General features: G+C 43.7%; 1 pseudogene; it reads right to left on the minus strand.

Moving 5' to 3' along the window:
- Positions 1-4,698: 4,698 nt before the first annotated feature.
- Positions 4,699-8,362, minus strand: LOC123158853 (ABC transporter G family member 1-like; annotated as a pseudogene).
- Positions 8,363-11,855: the final 3,493 nt, after the last annotated feature.

Raw genomic sequence — 11,855 nt, forward strand, 5'->3', positions numbered from 1 at the left:
CGGGACCATAAAGGCCGGAGGAAGATATCCCTCCGCTTGGAGCGTCACCAGCTCGTTGTGCGGAACAGAACATCTCCTCCAATCTCTTGGCAGATGGCTGGGAGCGCGAGAAGAGGAGCCGCGTCGACGGTCCATGCTGGAATGGATTTTTGGTCAGAAGCGCTCCGATGAGTACTCGCGGAAGGAAGATGGTGTGATTTGGATCTGGATTCTTGCCTCTCTTATAGGCAGGTTATTTGTGCAGCTAGGGGGAAAATATAAAAGATACCCTGGCCTTTCGCATTCGTGCGACGCGTGGAAGAGGGCCATTATTGGGCGTGGAAGCCAAGGAGCGCAACATTTGTAAGGGTGCCGGACACTATTCGGCAGGCACATGGAGTTTGAAGGAGAACCCGCCTTGCAACGCCGAAGACAATACCTGCGCTGGACCCGTCATCATTGAAGCCTGGTTCGGGGGTACTGAGGGAGTCATGGACTAGGGGGTGTCCGGATAGCCGGACTATCATCATCGGCCGGACTCCAAGACTATGAAGATACAAGATTGAAGACTTCATCCCGTGTCCGGATGGGACTTTCCTTGGCGTGGAAGGCAAGCTTGGCAATACGGATATGTAGATCTCCTACCATTGTAACCGACTCTGTGTAACCCTAGCCCTCTTCGCTGTCTATATAAACCGGAGGGTTTTAGTCCGTAGGAGGAACAACCATTACAACAATCATACCATAGGCTAGCTTCTAGGGTTTAGCCTCCTTGATCTCGTGGTAGATCCACTCTTGTACTACCCATATCATCAATATCAATCAAGCAGGAGTAGGGTTTTACCTCCATCGAGAGGGCCCGAACCTGGGTAAAAACATCGTGTCCCTTGTCTCCTGTTACCATCCGCCTAGACGCACAGTTCGGGACCCCCTGCCTGAGATCCGCCAGTTTGAGCATTTTGCTGGTCAGCCTTCATCAAGACAAGTGAATCATCAGCAAAAAGTAAGTGTGAAACAACGGGGGAGTCTCGACAGACCTTGACACCATTTAAGTTCCCTACTGCCTCCTCATGGGCTATCAGCGCCGATAAGCCTTCAGCACAAAGCAAAAACAAGTAGGGCGACAGGGGGTCTCCCTGTCTAAGGCCCCTCGTTGGTGAGAAGGGCAATGTTTCATTGGAATTGAACCGAACTTTATATTCCACTGATGTGACACATGCCATGATCAGCTTGACCCATCTTGGATCGAAGCCTAGCTTAGTTAACATTCCTTCCAAAAACACCCACTCAACCCTATCGTAGGCTTTATGCATGTCAAGTTTCACTGCACATGTTCCTATTTTTCCCTGCTTCCTCTTCTTCATTGTATGCAAGCATTCGTACGCCACTATAACATTATCAGTTATAATCCGTCCAGGAACAAAAGTGCTTTGGGTTTCACTAATTATATTAGGAAGCAATAACTTCAAACGAGAGGCCAACATCTTTGAAATTACCTTGTAGACTACGTTACACAAAATTATTGGTCTAAACTGTGTGATCTTCTCTGCATTATCCACCTTTGGAATGAGGACAATGGTCGTAGTGTTCCAACCTTCCGGAATAATGCCACTGTTTACTGCATGCAAGACCTCTCGCACCAGATCCTCCCCCAAGATTGGCCAAAACTTCTTATAAAATATCGCATGAAGACCGTCCGGCCTCGGCGCTTTTAAGTCTCCTATAGAGAAGAGAGCTCTCCTCACCTCTTCTGCAGTATAGGGAGCTAACAGGGAGTCATTCATATAACCTGAAACACAAGGTTTTACTTTATTCAAAACATCTGCATGTGGTACATTAACTTCCGAAGAAAACAGGTGCTGAAAATATTCAGCTATCAGTGTTCTCATTGCTTCATTATCTTCTACCCAATTGCCATTGTCATCCAGCAAGCATTTTATGTGATTCCTCTTCTTGCGTGCTGTAGCAAAGTTGTTGAAAAAATTCGTATTCCTATCTCCGAATTTAAGCCAATTGGCTCTACTCCGTTGCACCCAGTATATTTCCTCTTTTTCTAAGTTTTCTTCAATTTCAATAAGGACGATACGCTGCCGGTCTGCCGCCTCATCAGTTAGAGGGCCCAACCGCAGCTTTTCAAGCTCCACCCTGAGTTCCTTCAGCCGCTTTTGTGGCGCCTTCAGAATCTCACGATCCCAGATATGCATCTCTGCGTGCACTGCAGCAGTGCGGTCTGCAAGAGACGAGCTAGGACTGGTTCTTTCCCATGCTTCCGATACAAGCCGTTCGACATCATCCTCTTTGAGCCACCTTGCCTCGAACTACTTAATCCTTGCTCTGAAATTCTCTCCAACCACATCGCCCTCTGTATCTAATAGTATAGGTTGATGATCAGACTTAGTGTGCTCCGCATTGGTGACCTTGGCATACGGGAACATAGAATGGAGTTGCCCATTGCAAACAGCCCGGTCCAGCCTCTCCGGTAATCTCCTCCTTCTCCACATAAATTGATCACCCGAGTACCCCAGATCCTCGAGTTCACAGTCAACCAAGGCCTCACTGAAATTCTGCATCATACTCATAGGACGTGGGGCTCTACCCTCCTTCTCATGCGAGTACAAGATCTCATTGAAATCACCAGCCACAACCCAAGGGAGGCGATCTTGTTGAAATAAACCTCTCAAGTAACCCCAGGAGAGTTGTTTGTCCTCCCACCGTGGCTCGCCATAAAATCCAGTAAATCTCCATTCCTCCTCTCTCGCTGTTTCAACCAACACATCAATAAAGTTTTTTGTGCTTCCACGGATTTGCAGGACAGTGGGGTTTCGCCTGAACAATAGCAAACCCCCACTGTTACCAATACTCTCTACCACCTCCACTCTATCCATCTTTATTTTCTTCCTTAATTTTTCTGCCCTAGCAGTATTCAAATGTGTTTCGGACAAGAAAAACACATCCGGCCCCCATTGCTTCTAGATCTCCAGAAGCGCTCTTTCTGCCGCGGTACTGGCCATACCGCGACAGTTGCAGCATAGGATTTTCATTGCTCCCGGCGAACACCCTCGAGGGGAGTCGCCGATGTTCCTGTAACTAGTTGGCTTAGCGGACAAACAAAACCTGCCGTAATCTGAATGATATGGAGGGACAGAAAACCGAACACAACGCCTTGCAAGTCAGCGGAGTTGCGCCGGGACAGAATACCGGCTTCGCGAGACGCACGCCCGGACAAACAATCAGCTTCACGAGGCTAACCAAGTGACTGATCCTTGAAAGCAGCCATGTAGCAGACCACAAGAACAAATAACCAGGCTAAATCAGTTGTTCCTCGTCTCTAATGAGGGCAGCAGGTTCACCAACACTAGTAACCCATAGCGTCACGGGGTCAGACGACAAGCAGAGGGGCAGGCAAGTGGCACGCGAGGGAACGCGCCGAGTATTTCCAGCTTCACGCGAGGGCAGACGTCGGGCTGGTGGCCGCCGGCGGCGGCGGCGGCAGTCAAACCCTAGACCGCCAACAAATGGCCTCCCTGAGTCAAACCCTTGTTCGGGTAAGTAACTTGGCACCCTCTCCTCCACCTGGAACAAGTTAGTGATGGATGGATGTTTGTTTCAACTGAAGAATTCTGGGGCGTCATAAATTGGCTTACCTAAGTGTGCTAGCGTGACGCCTTGTCCCAAGGAAGGAAACAAGGAGTGAAGCTTCCCCAGCACTGTAGTTATTAGCACGAAAAGATACAATCTAGGCTTTCTTGGCCCTGCAGTTATTATTATTAGCAAAAGAAGATACAATCCAAGCTTAGAGCAACAGATAGTATAAATTACTCCCTCCGTAATAAAGATATATAAGATCGTTTAGATCATTAATATAATTTAGTGATATAAACAATCTTATATTTCTTTACAGAGTTAGTATCATGTATCTACGTAAGACAAAAAAGAAATCACAAATAGAAAATTATTTTTATTCTAGGCTGAAAGCCGGAAACTTTCTTTATGAAATTTGTTGTTGCCGCCGGCCTCCTCCCCCTGCTCGCCCTGTACTCTCTCTGGTTCGCTCGAGGAAGAAGAAGACTAAAGGAAGGAGATTGACACAAAGACACAAGTAGTTTTGCCTGGCGCACGTACGCCGCCGGCCGCACGAACGGCCGCTTAGTTTTCCCTGAGCCCAAACTCAGTTTCACTTGGCTACATGGCTTACAACCCAGCTCAAACCGAACAAACTAGATACATGGTGCTTATAAAGACCCAGGCAACGCACTGCCAAGAGCAACAAACTCCAGCCGGGCCTCATGCGCACGTACACACGATCCACACGATCCGGCCTCCATTCGTACGCGCATGAAGCGGCCGTCCACCAGCGGCTCCACTACCTAAGCATGCAACTACCTACCTCGACTTATTCCACTGATGCATGCAGCACATGCACGCACTGATCACCGCCGTGGAGTCGTGGTTTACTTCTAACATACTCCCCCTAAACCACGACATCGCCGTCGTCTTGGAGTTGGTGTAGCTCCCTTTGTTGATGTCGCCACGACCGTGACCCAGCCCGTGGACCCGACCTGGTGCAACAACGCCGGTCGCACCGTGCTCCGTCACGACCCCGGCGACATACGCCGAGCTCCATCTCCGCCGGCGACACACGCTTGGCGTCCCTCCACGCCCCGCACGTCCCGCGCGCACCCGACGCGCCCGACGAGCCCAGCCGCACCAGTGCATTCCTCACGTCCCGCATGCATCCGACGTGCCCGACGAGCCCGACAGCACCAGACGCTCACCGCGTGCCGCCTCCGCGTCCGCCATGGCAGCCGCCACGCCGCGCCTACGTGTCACGCACCTTCCACGGTTGTCGCCCCGAGCCGTCGTGACCTCTGTGAAAATATTTGGGTTAGCAAGCCTACACGAATAGTGAGGCGGGAGAATAAGATAATTTGAAAATTGGAGGTGGGCCTATTAGGTCTCTATTGAAGTTAGACAAGATTCCATGCGACCGCATGCTTCTTGTTCAAAGAGGAAAGCCATGTAGGAGGGCATGTCACGCCCCGTCAGTTTTCGTTTGCGAGCTTGGTTGTCCAGTCAAACCAATCTTTTCCGATGGACGATCAACATCATTTTGTCATGATCGCAATAACCGAAAAAACTCTGGGATGTTACACATCTAGTCATGCCCCTTTCAGCCATAGTTCTAATAGTCATTGTTGTGGTTGCGGGTCAGATTTTGCTGAGTCTTGATGATTTTTAACTCTCCTTTGAAATATCCGTGCTTACGTCCTTTGATATTTGTTGCTCTTGAGGGGCTAAATGTTTAATATTCTATAGGAAACTAGGCTTGGAATGATAACTGAGTGGAAGGGTTGTTTTCCACAAAGGGTGAAAAAGAGGCTTCCACAATTGTTTCCATATTTTCTTGGACTCTTCCTTATTTCTCTCCGAGTTTGTTTGAATTTTCCTGACTTTTTGACATTTCACAACAACTATTTTTTGTGATGTCTCCAAATTTCACGAGCTTTTCATCTCCACTATAGTTTTTCACTAACTCCCAGCATACAACCATTGGACACAACAAATTAGCAAATCACTGTTATAGACGATCAGGTAGACGGTGTCACACTTTTGGTGACAACAAAGAAAACATGGATAAACTATATATGTTAGTGAATTCCAGGGTAGTTGTTTTTTTACAATAGTGTAAAGATGAATGTCGTATAAATTATTCAAATATTAGATTCTCTGATAATATACCATGTAGAGCAGTCAAATGTGCAATTTTTAGCTCGGTTTTTTTTTGTATTAATGTATTTCAGATAGTTTGGTAGGTAATTTCACTGGCAACTATATTGGTAAGGACTATGCTTTGCACGCTCTAGTTCACTTGGGTCCATATAATACATATTTTCTTATTTTTCTTCCGTCAGTTTCACAATTAATAACATATTAAACTAGGTATGTAGATATCGATAAATCAGATGATTAACCTGCTATTTATACTTAATTCACATTCAACAACATTGTTCTGGAGGCAAAGAAGTAAATAAATCTACAATATTTTATCAATTATGGAAATCACTCTTACTAGGTTACTCTAGTTGACGTAATTTTATATATCACTTCATGATCAAACTAGGTTGATAAGTTTTTATCCATTATACCAGCCTGTGATGTTTTTGCATAGTCAAATTTATTTAACCATAAGTGTTTTCCTATTTTCTTCGTGAACAAAATTTGTTCCATATGTATACAGTTAAACAAAAAAAGGTTGATACCTTCATTTCCTCCACAAAGGAAGGGAATCCTCCAATTGCCATTAATGTTAGAAGGCCACTGGTGAACATTAGCATTGATGATCTAGACTGAAACAGCGGAACAATAAAATTTAGTTACTTTTCCAATTAGCCTAGTGCATATGTGAAATCAACACAAGATCTAATTATCAACTTACACGGATAGAATCGTATCCATAGCCAAAATTGTAATATATGGTACCAAGGCATAGACTAATGGAAATATAGATGCCAAGACGTAGCCAGTAGTATCCGACGTCTCTATACATGTTCACAAACGATCTTCTGGTGAGTACAAACACCTTTGTCAGGAAACTGGCTTGGTTTCTTCTGATCATCACTCCACCCTGGGTTAGCAAGCCAAATCCTAATTCCTTACATTTAATGATTGAAGCATAATAAGTGGATGATTGTATAAATCTTACATACCAATTCAAAATCTCTGTTGATTGTCCTCAGGAAATGATCTGAAGGATTTCTCATTGGTGGGCAAGGGTAGCCATTTGATGCGAAGAACTGCAAATATAATGTATTGTGCATGAAAATTCTTAGCAAACTAAATATATAAGCATCCGTCTCATGATACAAAAGGAAAGGAAGACGTCAATTACCTCATTGGCATTGGTGGCCGGGCCAAAGTAAATTGTCCGTCCGGAGGCAAGCAAGTAGAGGCCATGAAAGATCTCGAACACCTCGTTGCATGGCTGGTGCACTACGGCCATGATGGTCATGCCCTCCCTGGCAGCGAGGTCAGCTATGCGGTTCATCACATGGAAGGAGGCAGCGCTGTCTAGCCCGCTGGTAGGCTCGTCCAGGAATAGCAGTCGCGGCCTCGTGAGGATCTCAAGGCAGATGCTCAGACGCTTCCGCTGCCCGCCACTAATGCCCTTAGTATTGCGCCCGCCGATGCGCGTCTCTAGGGCGCTGGTGAGCCCCATCTCCTGGATGGCTTCATTGGCGCGGGCCAACTTATCGGCAAGCAGCATGGTGTCGGGCAGCTGGATCTGTGCCGAGTAGTAGATGGCCTCACGCACTGTGAGTGTGTCCATCAGCATGTTCTCTTGCGTCACGTATGCCTGAATTAATCATTTGATGTTATTTTTCAATCTGCTTAAATGCACACGAGCATTTGAAATTAAGGTCAAAATCTTACCGAAATTCCAAAGGCGAGCCTCTGTCTCCGGCCATTTATCCGAGTATCTCCTTTACTTCTCAGGTTCTTGTCCAGTCTCCCTGTGTATATACATTGATCGAGACAGCTCCTGTTACTTAAACAGAATCTCTAATAGAACGGACAATATGTTAAAGTTCCAAAATTTGCAACTGAATGTCAGGTAGGTTTGAGAATTAATCCGAAGAATATTTTTTGCTTTCAAGAAGTCATTCTGTTTCTGTTTTCAAGTTCTCCGTTTCAATATGTTTTTAAATTCCGATGTCAAGTATGCAACTCATATATCCATGACTATTTATTCAGGCATGTTAAGTGACCGCTGGGCATATGTTATATCTTAAAATTCTTGTCAAAAGAGAGGGGGGGTGGGGGGAGGAAAACTTGTGGGAAGGTGAACATGCCACTCTTTTGACATGTTACTGGTAGCAGCTTCGATATATTATTCGGATCAACTGACATGTTTAAGGCTTCTAGCAGAAATATTTAGCTGTATTGCTGCTGCAATATTAATATGTTAGCAACTGTAAATGAGTGTGCCCAATCTAGCAATAAATAGGTTACCGGCCAAGGTGTCGAGCAGTGTGGTCTTGCCACACCCGGAGGGTCCCATGATGGCCAGCACATGGCCGGGGCGCGCGCTGCCGCTGACGCCGTGCAGAATGGTGGCTCTGCCGTCCACCGCCGTTACCCACACGTCCTCCCACGTTATGAACACGCCGCCATCATGAGGGGTGTCCACCAGGCGGCCTTCACGATGATCAATGTCGTGAAGCTCAGAATGAATTCCACCGGGGCTACCCACGGCGCCTTCCACCTCGGCGGTCGGTGGTTCCGGCGGCTGAACCTCCCCTGTGAGGGCGGCAGCTGAAGGACCCCACCGCGGCTGTGACGGGCTCGGCGTTGGTGCCCAGCGTGGGAGCAGCGAGGTCGCCATGCTGATGCTGAACGATACTCCCGGCTTGTTCTCCTTGTTTCTAACTACCTAGCGGATTCAAACCCTTATGCTTATGTGTTTACGCTGCTGGAGTATTTGCTCTTGCGCTCAACCAATGGTGGTATAAATAGTGCCTTATGTGGTGCCTCATAGGTTACTGCAGAGGCTGCAATTTTTTTTTGAGACAATGGAGAGGCTGCAAATACCGGCTAGGTGCTCATGCTCGGTCATAACAACAAGCACTGGTGAGTCTTTTTTTTTTGAGACCTGCTTCCGTACACCTTCCTCACTAAATGTATAAAGGGCAATATGGACATTTGCCAAGTCACCTTATACGTATACGATGTCAGCGCTAGTTTTTTTAGGAATGTACAGGGCTAGTGTTTTTTTAGGGGTATGTATAGGGCTAGTTTAGAAACCGGCGCAGACCTTCCCCCCCTATGGCCTAGGCTTGGCCCATTTACATTTGTATTTTGTTTTTCCAAACTTCAAAACGCATGTGTGTGTAGGATAGACAGTGGTATCCTCAGCCCACCAGGGTTCAAGTCCTGGTGCTCGCGTTATTCCTGAATTTATTTCAGGATTTCCGACGATGCATTTTCAGTGAAAGGAGACGTTCTCGTCGACGAAGATGCGCCTACGATGCCTTCGTAAATCTTAAGATGATATGTCAGCTCAGTCCTACTGGATTGATTATATTAGGTGTGTTTGGAAACGTTATGTGGTATGTCCTTCACTGTACCTGTAAGTAATAAGGTGTCATAGAGAAAACTGTTAATACGTCAAACCCAGGTGCATTTTCGTATATCTAAGCTGATGAACTGTACAAGTAAGTAGTAAGGTTAATAGAGATAAACTGGGCTGTTCATATACCGGATGCCAGATGGATAGCTCATAGTTTGTTCCTGGGCATGAGCCGTTTGTAGGAGTTGTGAGGATGAGTCCCTACTCTGCTTGGAGAAGAGCAGAGTGGGGAGTTGATCAACCAACTTCGGCATTCTAGTCAGGTTGCTCTTGTCAGGTAGCGGCATGTCTTGCAAATTAAGAAACTGATAGCTCTGTTCAGGTAGCAGTATGTCCATATCAAACAAAGTGCACGCGATTGGCGTAAGTTTCGGCCAAGCGACCAGCAGCAATTATTTGCCTTGGCTTATTAAGCTGCTGTGGAAGGCATGTTCTTCTTCTTCTTCTTCTCAATGTCAACCATGGGATTCAAATTCATTTTTTGAGCCCATCAACCAGGGATTCATGTACATGAACGGACATTCTGTATGTTGATTGGATTTTCTTTCTTGTTTCGCCCCAAGAATAACAATGATTATCTTCGGTTTATTTAGCACAACGCGGAGATATTATCTCTCTTATCGCGAGTATAACTTCAGTCTCGCCGAAGCATTTTTTGTTTTGTTTTCTCATGGGTTTCATTGTTTTCTCACAAATTTTCTTCGTTTTTTCTTGGTTTTCACGGATTTTCCTTTCTTTCTTTGTTTTTCTTTCCTCTTTCTCAGTTTTCACTAAGTTTTCTTTCTTTCTTTCTTTCTTTCTTTCTGGTTTTTAATGGTATTCTTTGTTTCTTCCTTCTGTTTTTTTGGCTTTCAACAGTTTTTCCATTTTTTTCTTCAACACATGTCTACATTTTTTTATAAACACTTGTAAATTTATGTGTACATCAGGAATACTTTTTATACACGTTAACATTTTTCAAATCCATGATTAATATTTTGAATAAACAAAACATATATATTGTACATTTTTTGTATGTATTAGGAAAACTTTTTAATACACGTGTACATGCTCAGGTTTTTAATGCATGTTCTAAATATTCGTATACATATGGGTCATTTAACATATTCTCAAAAAAAGACATTGTACATTTTCCGTATATATATAGCTCATTTTAAAACGATTAAAATTTTAGATATACGATTGCATTTTTTTGATACATGATCAATTTTTAATACATGTTCTGCATTTTTTGTATACGTCAAAATTATTTTTTTACACAAAATTATCATTTTCTAAATACATTATCAATATTTTTGCATACACACTATACTTTCTATGTATAGGGTTAAAATATTATAAATACATGATCAACCCTACATGACAAACAATTTTTTCATAAACTTTAATTGTTTTCCAAATAATTGGTTAAAATATTATAAATACATGATCAACTTTTTCATACACATTATATAGTGTTGTTGTATATAATTTTCATATACATGAGAAAAATTTTCTTTATACATATTTAGCATTTTTCAAATTCTTGGTTACCACTTTTAAATGTTTCATGTAAACAGTTTTTGGTAATATATATGTATTTAGAATATTTGAAAATGCAAAAAGTAAGCAAAAAAACATGAAAAACAAAAAGAAACAAAAGTGAGGCAGTACCCTCCCGCGGACTAGGCCGAACCAAACCGATGCTCTGTCATGCAATTTTGACCATATATTTAAAAGTGTGTATACAAACAATGTTGACCATATTAAAAAAATGTTAATCTTGTATTTGGGGTTTTTAATCAAACATTTGAAAAATGTTGAACAAGTGTGTAGAATTGTTTTATCGCTTATTCAAAAAATGTTAAACTCATATTCGAAAATTGTTAAACATGTATAATGTTCATGACGTATATAAAAAAGTAGAATCGAAAGGAAAAAAAAGAAAAAACCAATAAAATTCTAAAAATTGTTTTATCTTTTTTCCGCAAGAGGCACGATTTTGCTTCCGCGAGAAGCAATGGTTTTCTGCAACGAGAGGCACTGCCGCGCCTCTCGAAAACAACTTTTGGAAAGGAAAGTAAACATGCTCCTGGTTTGGTATTTTTGTCCATTTTTTTCGTGAAAAAAAGTTCGTCGGCGAGAGGAACGGTCGCGCCTCTCGGAAAGAGCTTTCGGAAAGGAAAGAAAACATGCTCCTGGTTTGGTTTTTTGTCCAGTTTTTTCGTGAAAAGAAAGTTCGTCAAAACCTATCAACATGGAATATAGTTTTGAGTATCTCGACACGAGAAATCCAATGATGAAAACGGTTCGAGATTTGGATGGACAGTTTAGAGATAAATCATTTCAAATAAACGGGTCTACGAAAAAAAGGAAAAAAACTCATCGGTTGCGACAAGTGATGCACATGCAGCACACCAGTTTCCGCAACCGGAGAAGATGAAAGAGATCTTTAGGCCTTGTACAATGCAAGGTGTTTAGGAGAGGTGTTTGAAGAAATTCATCAGACTTTCCTTAAGCACCGGTGCTTATTTATATAGGGCAAACGCTTAATTAGACGTCTCTCCTGTAGAAATAGACAATGGTGCTTCAGAAAAACCCGGTTTATTTTTCTAAGCACCTCCCTAAGCACCTAGCATTGTACAAGGCCTTAGAATAAGTACTCCTGAATTTGTGATTTCGATGTTCTACTAGTTGCAGTAGGAAAAAAAAACACACCAAGATTTTCAGCGACTCGTGTGTGCATGCGTGCGTGTCCACTAGCGGCTGA

This window comes from Triticum aestivum, chromosome 7B, assembly GCF_018294505.1.
Source record: "Triticum aestivum cultivar Chinese Spring chromosome 7B, IWGSC CS RefSeq v2.1, whole genome shotgun sequence".
Classification (NCBI taxonomy): domain Eukaryota; kingdom Viridiplantae; phylum Streptophyta; class Magnoliopsida; order Poales; family Poaceae; genus Triticum; species Triticum aestivum.